The following is a 14,834-nucleotide window of genomic DNA, read 5'->3' as shown; positions in this document are numbered from 1 at the left end:
TGGTCCACCTTGGATTTGATTATTTTTCAACGTTAATTTTGTCCCGCAGGTTTTTGTTGTACTCGATTGTAATTTTTTTGTCTGACCCGGAGTCAGAGTCACACTATCGTGTTCATATGGCATTTTATAAATAAATTGATTGATTTAAATTACATTTTCTCAACAGGAGCATCAATAATTCTCATGCGACCGCTAATACCCTCGAGAAGCATAGTCCTATCGCTGAGTATGACCGCGATTGCTCTGTAATTAATTTTTAATGGATTACCTATTCTGGCCTTAAAATGTATATCAACAACAGACTGTTTCATTAGATCAAGATGTTCCAGCGAAAAGTAATAGATAGGATAGAAATTTTTAAAATCCAACTGAGATATTTGCAATCCAGTATCAATATTTTGATCTCGTCCTAAATAACTCCATAATCTATGATAGCAGCGCGCTATTGAGTTATTTTCGAAATCTAAGTGAATATCCAACATCGGTAACAGTTGTTAACCAAGATACTACTGATTTACCACCCTGGTCCATAAAAGAAATTAATTTATCTTCTTCAAGTAGTGATGGAGTCACTGATGGCATCCACAGCGTTAGTTTTCTTAATATTACTTTACCATCATCACCATCGCCTCTTTGTCTCCAGAGAGCATCGTTACTTTCAGGTTTTCGATAAAAAACAATAGTACGTATAGCTCCAAAAAATAACTTTTCTAAAATCTCTACAAAATCCAAAAATATGTGACAGTGGAATTACACATGACAATTTTCTCTCATCATCTGATAACATACTTTTACGTGTAGCAAATCCGAGATTATAACTGGTATTATATTTTATGATCATATTCTCGAGGTTATCAACAGGAACAGGAGGATCAGCACGATTATTTGGTTGTCTTATAATAAATTGTTCATGATCAGCCTCATCGTAGTTATCTTTTGCAAACATCATGCTGGGACCGGCTGATCTGATAAAATCATCTGAGTATCTTGCTAGGCCAATAATTGTTGTGGCAACATCAACGTTATCATTAATTGATTCAATTTCTTTTCCATTAACCATGTAAACGGCGCTCTTGAATAATGCCATAACACCGTAATTGACGAATCCTATTTTAAAATTATCTGCAAATGTTCTGACAATAGGAGGACCAGGAACAGGAATAACTCTCTCAATTTCACCAATAACCTCAATAAAAGCCTCACATGGTAAAAACAATACCTGGTCGTATCGTGTACTTGTAATTCAATTCTACCATTAGCATTTGGTTCTCTTGCATCATATGAGTAATATTGATAATCTTGCACTGAGAGATCCTTTCTTACTGGCTCATCCAACTTAAACGCGTCATTAGTTGCTCGCGAAAACATTTTTATTATAAATTATTTATCTTCTAAAACGAAGACCACCTCCGTATGCGCTAGTATTAATTTTCCGCCGCGGTTGTTCTAGAGCCAGTGATGGTTGTGTTAGCAGATCAGCAGTTTCTTGCTCTAACGCCAGAGATGCTAGTCTTTGATTAGCGGCGTTATTTATTATTTTACTAACATCACCGGGCATCTCATCAGTACCCTGTAATTTTACGGCGTGTTTTTTTCGTCGCACTAATCTTAATATTCTTTCTTTGACGGCATCAAATGCTTTACTGGCAGCAGAACCAACAACATTAACATCTTTATCACGAATAACTCCTATAGCTTTCACTGGCAACTGTTTAGCTATAGGACCAATCTTAGGAGCTACTCGCGTGAAAAAATCACCAAATCCTGACCCGTAGTTGTATTTGGATACGGGTAGCCGCGAGTTAACTACATGAACATGTACTGGTCGCTGATGACTCCTGTGAATAATCATTTTATTATTATCTAATTGTTTAATCGCTGTGGTAGTCAGCTCATCAATAAAATCACGATGAATAGTAACATCGATGATACCACCCTGGAATAGTCTTCTACAGATATCAGTTGCCTCGTTGATTATCTCGTGCGAGTTATTCCCAGCCCGTTTCCCTCCAGTTAAAAGCTCCAATCGAGATACGTCATTAACAACACTATCAGGACAAATAGAATTATAACCACTACCCGTTTTAGGTGGTGATTTTGGTAGTGATCTTCTTATTCGACTTTCTCGTATATATTTATCTACCTCGCTACTAAAACGCCGAAAATCTGGATTATAATAAGCAACATCTTCTTTATTTTTTAACACAGTATATACCGCCATACGCCACGCAGCATCTGTCATAATTCCAACAGGTCTCTTCGTGTAAAAATCTTTATTTTTTTGTCCATAAGCTGCAATTTCATACGCTTTTTCCTTACTACTTCGAATGTCACGAATAGCATTTGAGTTAAATATACTATCAGCTTCTATTTGTGTTTTTTGATCTTCTCGTGCCTGTATAGCTTCTCGTGCTCGTTGAACGGCTTCTTCAGATTTTCCTTCTTTTCAAAGATCTGTGGGATCAGGATCATCTAATTCTACTCTTCTAACTTCATCTCCTCCTCTTCTTGCATAAAAATCCTCAGGTTCTTCTCCTTCTGCACGTGCTACAAAAATAGGAAATGGTTCATCTTGCTCTTCTGTTTCTACCTGCCCGGCTGGTACATGTGGTACTGCTATATGACCTTTTTTAGATTTATTTTTCTTTTCTTCTTTTTCTCTTTCTCTTTCTTCTTTTCCTCTCTCTCTCTTTCTTCTTTTTCTCTTTCTTTTTCTCTTTCTCTTTCTTCTTTTTCTCTCTCTCTTTCTTCTTTTTTCATCATTTTTTCTTTTTCTGCTAATTGTTTTTCTCGCTCTAATCGCTCCCGTACATATTGGTCTGCGTCTTTTATACCCCTTGTAAATACTTCATAAGTAGTAACATCCGTGCCACTCATTTGTGAGGCTCCTGTTTTTGCTTTATATAATAAATCCTGCCAGTCTTGTCTAGTTCTAACTTTAGAAAGATACTCGGGTTTTAAATATGTATGTCTTTCAGTCCAACTGAGTCTAGCAAATGCACCAAAATTTCCTATTTCTTCTTTAGTTCCAAATGGAAAATTTTTCATTATTGCCCAGTCCATCATCAGTAAATTTTTCCTGTGGAAAAACTCTGGGTCTTTTACCAGGTTTTTCTTCAATAGCTTCAACCCCAGCTACATCTTCTTCAGGTTCTTCTTCAATAGCTTCAGCCCCAGCTACAGCTTCTTCAGGTTCTTCTTCAGTAGCTTCTGGTTCTTCTTCAATAGCTTCATCCCCAGCTATCGTTTTAATCTTAGGTTTTGGTCTGAGTTTAGGTTTTCGTTTTGGTATTGGTCTAAATCTAGGTCTTCTAGGTGGAGGTCCAGGCGGAGGTGGAGGTGGAACAGCAGCAGGTAGAGGTCTAGTTTGCTCTTCAATTCTTTTCAGCACAGGAAGAATACCGCGTTTTCTCACTTCAAGATCTTCTGCGTCACCTAATAAAACTCTTTCAGTGGTTTCAGTTACTGGTTTAAATAACAACTCAGTTGACTCAGTAAATCCTTCCTTTGCATCCTCAATTGCACGTATTTTTCTCTTAACTGATTCTCGTACTGGTAAATACTTTCTTATAGCTTCCCGTCTTTCTCGTGCTATTCTTGATCGTAGTGATTCTCCAACATCCATAATTTATTAAAACAGTATTAATTTTAATTATATAATTTTCTGATATAAACTTTCTGATTATAATCTTCTGCGTAATCTTCTAATTACAACTCTACTCAATTAGACAATATCAGCAGGGAGGGCACCTACCTAGAGTTGGTCGTATATATAGAATCCAAAAAAATTAAAAATCACGTAGAGTATTTTTTTTCAGCTAAATCTTCAAACTAAGGTTTCGTTGATGGAACAGGGTTCAATAACGAGTAAGCTTCCCCAGGAAGCCTCTATTCGGTAAATAGAGTCCTTCTACGGGAAAGTTTTCTGTGGAAGATTTATTTTTTGTCGGGAACCCTCGGTCTGTTTGCCCTCCCTGCTGCTAACAGGTACTGACACAATTAAAAATCCAGGTGGTACTTCAGCAGTAAATGAAGATAAGATATATCCATGCTGTGCTTGTCTGGATCTTTCAAGATCTACTTGATAGCTGCCATCGATTGCGTTACATAAAAGATTAACTGCGTTCACATTTGATATATTGACAATAGCAGGCTATATATCACGACTACCTCCGTCTGGATCACTGTTATGTTTGAGAATACCTGGAGGAGGGAATATTTGTCTCCATGAGTCTAGTATCGCTCGAAAATATTCAACAATGATATCACTGACTGTTTTTTGTCAACTCATCGGAGTTGAATCCTGGTAATACGAATGTTGGTAATTCTACTTCTGTGCTCGCTTAATGTCCAAGAAATAGCTTCTTAATCATCATCATAGAAGGAGGTGTATCATAGATGAAATCATTACCAGTAGCAATAACTGCTTCAATAATAATCCAATTGATATATTTGAGGTCGCATACAACCTGATTTAGATGCTGTACCGTTTCAATTATTTGCTGCTTTAGATCATCGTTCGGATATTCTCGTATGTAACTTTGAAACAACTGACGCAGTTTGCTGCGTACACGCGTGTGCTCAGGTGTAATGACATCGACGAACGAATTAATATATTTTTCGTTGGTATACGCCTTCAAATTAGCGTTATGATGATAGATAGGTTTAGATAGCGTTGCAAATTTTGTACCGTCAGTCACAGTAAAATATTCACTGTTAGGATCTCATATCGATATGCTTTCCCACCAGCCAATTATTTTGGGTCCATCCATCCATCTCCATGGAAACGTTTTTCGATGCTCTGGAAGGGTAGAAAATATTCGTTTATCTGAAACGTAATCAGATCGCTGAGGCTGCGGTGGTACTGAAGGTGCCTGTGGTGGCACTTCTGGCCAACCAAGCACAGATTTGATCGATGATGGATATCTATCAACAACATAATCTAGCGTTGATATTTCTAACGCGACGGATAACGTTGGCTCGTGTACAGTTATTGTAATCTTGGATTCTTTTTCAGTGAAAATTTGATTCTGCATTGGAACTCACTGTTGATCTGTTACATTTGATAACTGGCCCTAGGAATACCAACAACTTGCCAATCGGGGGATCCATCGGGTTTATTTTTAATGCAACTACCATTGAATTATTTGCTTACAACCCACATAATGAATTTGCTCTGATTTTTGGCCAGCTGTAAGATACTCGTAATTGTGCGAGAGCTATTTCCTTGGCTGGAATTGCCGTTGAAAAGCTAACGTCAAACTCAGGCTTAGCTGAGCTCGATGATATCGTGATTGTTGGTGGTGTTGTATTAGAAACGATTTGTTCTAGCAATATCAGGGATTGATTTTCCGACATTATTATTTAAATCCTGATTTTAAATACCTGTCTTTGTCGGAGTCGGCGGCGTCTGCTGCTGAGATTCTACCTTGACAGAGTCAAGGGGATGGTCTTCATTTGCTTCATAGTAAACCTTAATCATTTCTGCGAATCCCTTATCTGATATATAATATTTTGATCGCAGAAATAAACGCATTAATATATTCGTAATTCATTATATAATCAATATCTGTTTAAAATAAAAACAAATAATAGACAGTAAGAGCTGAACAATTTGCCGTAATATTTATTTTTATTCTGATTCTCATTCAGATTATCATTTTTTTTTAAAATCTATTCAGATTATAATATTTATTTTTATTTTGATTCAGATTATAATATTTATTTTTATTTTGATAATAATATTTTTTAAAATTTTTATTCTCATTCAGATTATAATATATATTCATTTTTTAATCTGATTCTGATTATAATATATTTTTTTTCTATCTTTTTGTTCTGATTCTGATGGGACCCCGAGTAGCCGAGTGGTCTAAAGCGCTCTCCGTTACGGATCACTGTCATCTCACCTCTGTTTGCGTGGGTTCGAGTCTCGGATTCAGCCAATGTGGGTATGTGGGAAAGCTTGCCAGTAGCTTCTCGTGGGTCGGTGGTTCTTCCCGGGGTTTTCCCGGGTTCTTCCTCCACCATTAATACTGGCCGCCATACATAGTCTATCGTGTGCTGAAAAATGGCGTTAAACCCCACAAGAACAACAACTGATTCTGATTATACAATTTAATCAGATTCTGATTCAAATTATAATATTTTTTTAAAAAATTTTGATTCTGATTCTAATATTTGTTCAGAGTCAGATTATAATATTTATTCTGATTGATTTATTTGCAACCATCGACAGTCAGTCATGGGATTAGAACACCAATTCCACGCACAGGCGTGGACGTCGAGAGTGAATATCCTCAGCGTCAACCGCTCGACTACGGAGCCTTCTTACTATCATATTATTAAAAATTATTAGGAAGTTACAAATACCTGGAAATCTAAAAATAGCTTTCCTGGATTGCATCCAGGGTGCGTGGTCTATTCCTTATTATGGCTTGCCCTGTTCCTCTTGCCCCCCTGACGGATACAGGGACATAGTCCTGGTGTTAACACAACCAGGGTCAGAGTCCTTGTCCAAAGACACCAAGGGGACAAGTATAAACACAGGAACCCTAACACAAAAATCTGTTTCATCTACAAGTGGAGCCGTCATAAAATATTACGCAGTTGATCGCTACCTTGTAATACGGATACAAGCGAGGATAATGTCTAGTCCTTCCACAAGTGGAGGAGGAAGTTTTACTTGAAAGAGTTATTTCCCTTCACTGAGAGTGTTTCACTCAGGAGTGAGATATTGAACTATTAATTTTTGTTTGTATTTCTTTGAAAATACTGATTTGGTTATATTAGATACGACACGGCATAACGATCGCCTGCACACATCAAAACTCGCTCTAGCACCGAATCTGAGATAAAAAGTAGTAGTAACAGAACCGACTGTTTTGTTTTAGTTGACAGTTCCTAATCACACCAGCACACGATGCCTCATAATTCTTGATAATGGGATGCGCTACGTTATTTCCTTGCTGCATTTATATAGTATATATCACTTGTATAAATTGTTATTTTATTCCTAGAAAAAATATTATCGTGAAAATCTAGCTAGATAGTCCTCAGCGTTTTTTGATAAGAGATTAAACGTTGACGCCTTTGGCGTTATTTTTCTTACCATAATACCGTTTTAAAGTTTTCTATTTTCTGCCTCCACTGTCTACACACAACTGCGTGCCCCACCCCGACTCATTTGTTACAATGCAAACACGGTTTTGGTCCTTGACTCTCTCATCGCACACTCTGCAGATGGTATGCAAAGAAATCCGTTACACAAGACTTATTACAAACCACTTGCAGCCATTCTTTGCTTGAATCATTATATATTATAAATTGATGTTTAATTTAAATATATATTTGCCTTAATTATATAATGGAGGAATTTACAAGATTATCTGCGATCAAGCCTTCTCAAGATAGATTGGATCTTGACAGATTAATCCCTGACTTGACGATACGAGCTCTGGTTGATGTTGATCCTGATTAGACGAATCAGACTTTAATCAATCGTGTCCATGAAGCCAAGAAAGAGTTTCGCAACGATGGTGTGGCTCATGTATGGTCAACATTCAGAATTAGGCAAGACGATAACCCCCAGATTGTTGATACAACGAATGACCAGCGAGCAAGGACAATTATTAATTATCTAGACGAGCAACGGTATCTTTTTAGAATAAAATTTATCGTAGCGATAAACGCCGCTGTGGCAGACGCCGCTGCGGCATACGTAACTTGGATTATCCGTGACAAATGTGACCCTGTTCGAGAATCACACCGCGCTGGGGGTGTTGTCACGTTAAGTAAAAACTCCAAACCAGGAATACTGACTGGTATCGACAAACCATATTATGGGCGAGCATACTCTGTGACGTTGCTGGGTTGGAAAAGAAATTAAAATTTCCAATAAGGGTGCAAACACTAACTGGCGAGATTTTGTACGAATTAAATATAAATCAAAGGGTGCTTCGATAGAGATCGTTGATCATAAATTGTTTCTTGATTGGTTATTGACTCGGAAAACTCTTGTTATCATGTGTGGTGATCATGGTCAACCAGCAACTTTTATCGACTCATCTCTGCACGACTGGTTGAAAGAATTCATAGATTATTATAAAGAAATACTTGATGATCACCGGGCACTTGATTCGTCGCTGAAAGTGTTCAAAAAGCTAATCAGACTGCAGCCAGATAAATTTCAATGTAAGATAATGCGTGAGGTAATTCCAGAAACAACAAACGAAGATTTGTGGAATTTGTGGAGGCCTGCTGATTCGATAGTTGCAAGTCGGAAGATAGTTCGTGATTCACTTTAGCAACAACTATTTCTGTTACACAGAGAAAAAGTTTCAGATCTACCTATGCCATTATATTATCGCAAGCAAATACACGTAAACAAAACATTGATATTGAAATGCCTGGATCGTCAGATAAACAAAGGCGCGATCTTAGTGATATTGTTGAAAGCGCGTTAACAATGGATAAATCTCCATTGACTTTAGGATATGCTATGAATATTCATTCATCACAAGGATTAACTATTTCGGATACTAATATTTGGATTGTCGACGATCGTATCGAATGGTCAAATTTAGTTTATCTGGCAGTGTCGAGAGTAAGAAGAATGTCTCAGCTACGGAGGGTTCACATTAACTGCACAATAAATAATAATCAAACTCAGGAAATCGACGCATCGTTGTTAAACGATATAGTAAGGAAAAATTAGCTGGCTATCAGCGATGTGACAAAAATATAAACGTGATCTTGATCTTGATATTGAATTTATCATGACACTGAAACAAAACCAAAATATTCACTGTGTTTGCTTTAACACGGTAATGTTGTGGCAGTATCTTCCTAATGATCCACGACAATTTACCGTGGATAGAATTATAAGTAATCTCAGCCACACTCGCGAAAATGCGATGCTGACCTGCCTTGAGCGTAATCGACGTCGAGGAGCCAGTACAAATCATCCTTCACAAATGTTAAGGCGGTGGTAATTGTATATCTTCAGGAATTACTTGTATTTGTTCACGGACAAACCGACGTTGAGGAGTAGTTGAATCTAGTTTGTAGATTGAAGGTGTACCTGTGGATCTTACCACGTTGAAAATTGTATGTGTGGTTACACTCCAAACTGGTTCAGTAGCTCTTTTTTTTAGCCCCTTCAAGTACACCAGGTTGATATAAATATCGGACATTCACATTACCAAGTACTGGTGGTTTTGAGAAAGAGTCATTTCGCTGTACTGATATATGTTTCTTCGAGATTACATCGAAGGGTCTCATATAAATTCCACGAGTGATTTCATTATTTAACGCAGCTAACACACTTAGTCGTCTTGCAACCATTCACGAGATCTCTTGTCCGCCTAAACTTTGTTTTGGGATATTACCTAACAATCGCTCAACGATTTCCTGATCGTAATGAATTGCGGTATGTCATCATCTGATGTTGACGTTATGTTATCGCATCGGCGATGTTACTGCACCAAGTAATTCTTTGCCAGGATCAATCTGTAGCAACTGTGGACATCGCAGGCCGCCACGTTGATAAATTCGTTCCAACGCAGATGAAATTTCAGTTGCTGTCTTTGTTGATAATGGTTCTGCTTCTTTATATCTACTGGCAACATCAACAACAGTCAACGAATATTTGTTTGTGCGCGATTGACATCGACGTGTTTTGATAGTATCATGTGGTAAAAATAAAATATTTGCCTGATGAACCCCATTGGGAGTTCCAAATCAAAATAAGCTTACTGAATTCTTCTAGGTGGTGGTAGCTAAATATGCAATATTGCCTGTCTTGCTAACCAATCTGCAGAAACATAATGTGCAACACCTGACGCATCAGCAAGTTTACTAATTGCTACTCTACCCTTCGAATATTCTCTTGTGGTATAATAAATTGAGTCCACATAATAGTTATCTATGATTAATTACCGGCCCCTAGCACTATTTTACCTTACATCACATATTTTATCAAAAAATTAGCAAGCGATTCTCTGAGAGATTGATTTTTTTTACAGACTTTAACGTGTGTATCAACTTCACGTCTGCACTATGTTGTTGTTGTAGATCTTGATTTTTATACGCGCTATCATGAACGTGGTGTGCTTGATCAATCGTATTTATTGGATACTCGACTGGTTTGGGTTGATTTTGCTCATAAAATCAGATATCAAGTCGTGTTCCAGGACCACAATAATTACATTTAGGAAGATCTTTATCGCCAGGATTTTTTGCTCATGGACCCCCTACGATATCACCACCCTTGACATTCGTGAAGTGGGAGAAAAATTTGTAATTTTTCGTACCACATTTCGCGCACTTGCCTGTAAGTGCACGCTTTTTATTCCTGGTCGTTTTTGTTTTAAGTCCAATGGTGGGGTTGTGTGATCTGCATAGAACATAATATATACTTATTATATATTTCTACAACAAGAATGTCATTGATATCTCAGCGACACGAAAGCAAGAACCAATCAAGCATCATCCAGCGCCACCAAATTCTATCAGAGCAATTGTTGCTCAATCTGATAATATGATGGATCAAATGGGATAAGTTGAATTTAGTGGCACCATCCGTAAATGATCAGCGAAGGTAATGCGTACTTAAGTATTTTAATGGAAATGCAAAGTTGTTGGACGAGGACGGCAGTGATATTATTGATTTTATCACCGACATTAACGATGCGCCGTTGGTAGATGATCTTGATGATAGTATTAACAATCTCGTATTATACGATGATGTGTTGCTAGACAAACAATCAAATCCAGCTCAGATATTTTCCCGAGGCAGACACAAAAACACCGATATTATCTATGTTGCTTAGCGATATGTGCAAATACCTAAAGTGATCAGAGATAACTGTAATCGTCTGGTTTGTCTTTAATGGTGTTGATACCCACATACTAAGAAACATCCACCAGACTTGGTGTTCAGGGGGACATGGATATGATTAAGTTTAAAAACTTCTTCTCATATGCGCAATCGATTCCTCGTGGATTTATCACAATAAATTTACATGATCCTCGGTCGCGATACCGCATAGGTCTCGATAACATTTTTGGTTGAGAGACCTGCCACCTAACCGCGTTGCTACAAGGGTGACGACTAATAGGTCGGCAAACGAGAACGCATAAAAATTTGACACAAAAACGTCAAAATAAAAATAACAATAATTTTAATGCGATTAAATGTCGGTTAAATGTCTCGGTTTAGAATTATGGACGCCTGTTTGTTCATTTTCGTAGGAAGGTTTATTTGCAAAAATTGACTTCTCTAGGATGAACCGAACCCACTACAGTAATACCTCGAACATTCGCGAGGTTAGGTTCCAGAACCAGTCGCGGATCAGGAGGAATCGCGAATGTTTGGTAGGAGTCACTAAAAATGCTAATAAATGCTTATTTCTAGGGTTTAAACCCTAAATATGACCCAAATCATGCTCCCAAAGCACTTTAATTTCATTTAAAAGTTAGCTTGATACATTACCCTTAAAAAGAGAAATAAATGATTGACGTAAAAATAGAGTACAGTATCGCCTAATGGGTATTTGCCACACTAGCGCATTTACAGTACGGCATACTAATATTACCCCTATACTAATTCATTGACTGCCGTTTTCTTTTGCACTCACAGTAAGGTAAAACCAAGTAACGAATGGGACTGTAACCTTAATGTCTGACGTTTTCTTTGTCATTGTCAGGAAGGTAAACTAGGTAAACTTCATATGTCACAGAAATCATATAACGAAGGTACAATTCAGTAAAATAAAGAAAACATGTACGTAGAGGGTACCAATGAAAATTTCGCGAATCCATGAATTCGCGAATGCACGAGGTATTACTGTATTTCAAAATACAATACAATATACATAAATCACCCTCGGGTATCGTTGTACACGAAACCCGAGTACATGTATTTAATAAATAAAAGAATTTATACAATTCCGTGACATGTGGTGTGTGATTTGGAATTTTAACGTAGCTTTAACAATTTTTCAGTCATATCGCTACGATGTCTGCAGTGTGGCAGTTTATAGTGATGTCTAGCACTGGAGCATCATGCCGCAGACATGTATCATGATGTCCCACCAGTCACATTATCCTGACGCCAGGCTGACCAGCCCTAACACTAACCTCTTAATGCTGAGCGCCAAGCAAGGCAGCTGTTAGTACCATTTTTATAAATCGTTGGTATGATTCAGCCGGGGATGGAACCCACGATGTATGTATGTATGTATGTATGTATGTATGTCGTACCTACTTTACAATACTTTACAATCTGGTCTACCAAGACTGGTTTCGTTCGACTAGGCTCTAGCGTGATTCCGGAAGATCTACACTTGGTTAGCATTGTAATAATAGGCCGGTTAATCAGCACCTCACCCGTGAGGATATTAATTGGCGGTTTAGGAGCTGATATCACCTATTCATTTAAATATGCAAAAATCTGCAGTCAATTTTGGATGCACACACCGGTATACATTTTATACACTTACCGGTAATTCTTGCGGTAGTGGAGCAACCGTCGGCTGAAGAGTTCTTTTGGTGGCAGGTACAGTATATTTCTAGCGCAAATCCTCTGTTTGGTCACTTGTAAATCAACGAGGAATGGCACAACCCAACCCCGTTCCGTGGACATTTTGAATTTAGCGCTAGATATGGCCATTACAAATTACCGGTATGTGTCTAAAGTGTACGCAGGTTGGTTTCCGAAAGGTTTGCATGCAGCAGAAATTGCACATTTTAATGAGATGGGGACATCATACCGCCATATCATCCACCAGTATCAACACAGATTTGAGGGTTTGATTTATCGGATTAGTCTGGTAAAGACCTGCATAAGTATGTTATCGATCCGTGCTGCTCGTCGTTTGTTGAAAGGTTGTACGGTTTGCGGGGTTTTTCGTGACGAACCGGAAAGCAGTTTTGTCTTTAAATTTTCTTAATACTGAGTCGAAAATACAAATATGAAAACATCGTCCATGCATACACTTAACCAGATCGTAGAATATCGTTATTCCCTTGTCAACTTAAACAGCAAATATTATGTTTTACTGTGCACGCACCTAGAGTGGTGAAAGCGAGCTTGTTCTTTCGTATGCACGTCATGAGCAGACAACCGTACTTTTCTCATAAAGGCAACAAATCTTAATTAATGTTATTGAATCAAGTAGTACGTAGACCAGTCAGTGAGTTAATCAAATGTTGGTGAGCCTAGTTTTGGGCGCTGTAATCATTTGCTTTACCATCGATTGGTGCAAATGTCTTGGAGTCCCGCTTAAGTCTCGCTAACGAGACGATAATAAGTCATGTAAGTTAATGTCTCTCGCTTTAGGGTACCGATTAGCGCGTCATCCTCCCTTTCTGTTGGAAGAAAACAAATAAACAAACAGAAATGCAAACCAATCATCAGATGAGTCTTCAGAGAGACGGCAATTATGAATTCATTCATAAGGACGAACCTATCATGTGAAAATCACGTCATCAAGTATACATCTCTGAATATATCACAGTAAAAACAATGATTAATTTTTTTTAAAGTAAAGATTCAAATGTTAATTTGCAAAATTATTAACGTATTTCTTAGCTTGAATATGTTTAATTAATATGTTATTTAGTCCATATAGGTTTAATTAACATGTTATTTACTCCATGTGGGTTCAGAAAACTGGTTGTGGACAGCACGCATTTTGTTGTTCTTGTTCTTCTGGTTGTTGTTGTTCTTGTTTTTCTTAACTGGAAAATAAGTTTGACTTATTTATTTTCTGGCTTTGGCTGAAAAGGCTGAGGTTGATTCGATTGATAGCGTACAACAGTAGAACCAGGTCTAAACAAGTCAGCAGTTTGAGTGAATTGTTAATTATGCATTGTTGCAATAAGTACTATTTTTTACATTCTGTAAACTATTTTACCCCATCTGACAACAAAAGAGGTCCGAGTGAGCGATGGGTAAGGTTTTCACATTGTTGTCTCGCTAGTGAAAGGGACTTAATAAAGAATTAAACAGTGACAAGCCAAATATTCTCGGCAAATAATAATTTCCATGCTTGACAAATAATGCAGTTTCCATTTATTGCCGAAACTCACGTACTTCTCAAGGCATTAAGAATCAAACATCCAGTGGCACGATGGGAAATTTTATATTTTCCTATGTGAAAATATAAGGATATATTTTTCACATGTGAAAATGTGGGAAGTTTAAACATATGGAACATATTTCACCAATAACCGTACGTATTTCACACGTAAGTATATAATAAACCGTTGTTTGTTTTGACCATTGTGAATACCATGATATTTATCAATAATCGTTGGCATTTTGTTTACTTAATACCACGGTATTGTTACGACTATATGGTCTTAAACTAAGTAACATAAAATAGTGAAAACAAACAATTTTTGTAACATTGAACAAATAATTTACTACCCTAAAACAGAAAGTCAAAATTAAAAATAACTTACAGTATAGTGAATGAAAGCTTTGATAGTTCTAAAAGTTCAATCACAAGTCCAAAAGGATAGAGTATTTCAAACGAGTTCGAGTGGTAATCCAAGTGAAGTATAACATGTTGTGCTGATGTGCAAATAGTCTTGATGTATCACAATGATATAATCCAAACTATCTTAGAGTAATTCCAAAACAGCTACAAAATCCTAAAGTCTGAGCACTTTGCTACTACAATGAATAATTTTAATAAAGAAATAAAATCCAGACAACTATTTGACTCCACAAAAACTGGTTTTTATGCTTGGAATAACTAATTTTCAGTCAATCACCCCTTACATGAAAAATTAAGACCCAGTTTCAGAACCAGAACGAGATTCAA

The sequence above is a fragment of the Sinohyriopsis cumingii genome, chromosome 12 (assembly GCF_028554795.1).
Source record: "Sinohyriopsis cumingii isolate HCF-2022 chromosome 12, ASM2855479v2, whole genome shotgun sequence".
Lineage (NCBI taxonomy): Eukaryota > Metazoa > Mollusca > Bivalvia > Unionida > Unionidae > Sinohyriopsis > Sinohyriopsis cumingii.
The sequence above is the reverse complement of the archived record's forward strand: the minus strand, read 5'-3'. Positions refer to the sequence as shown.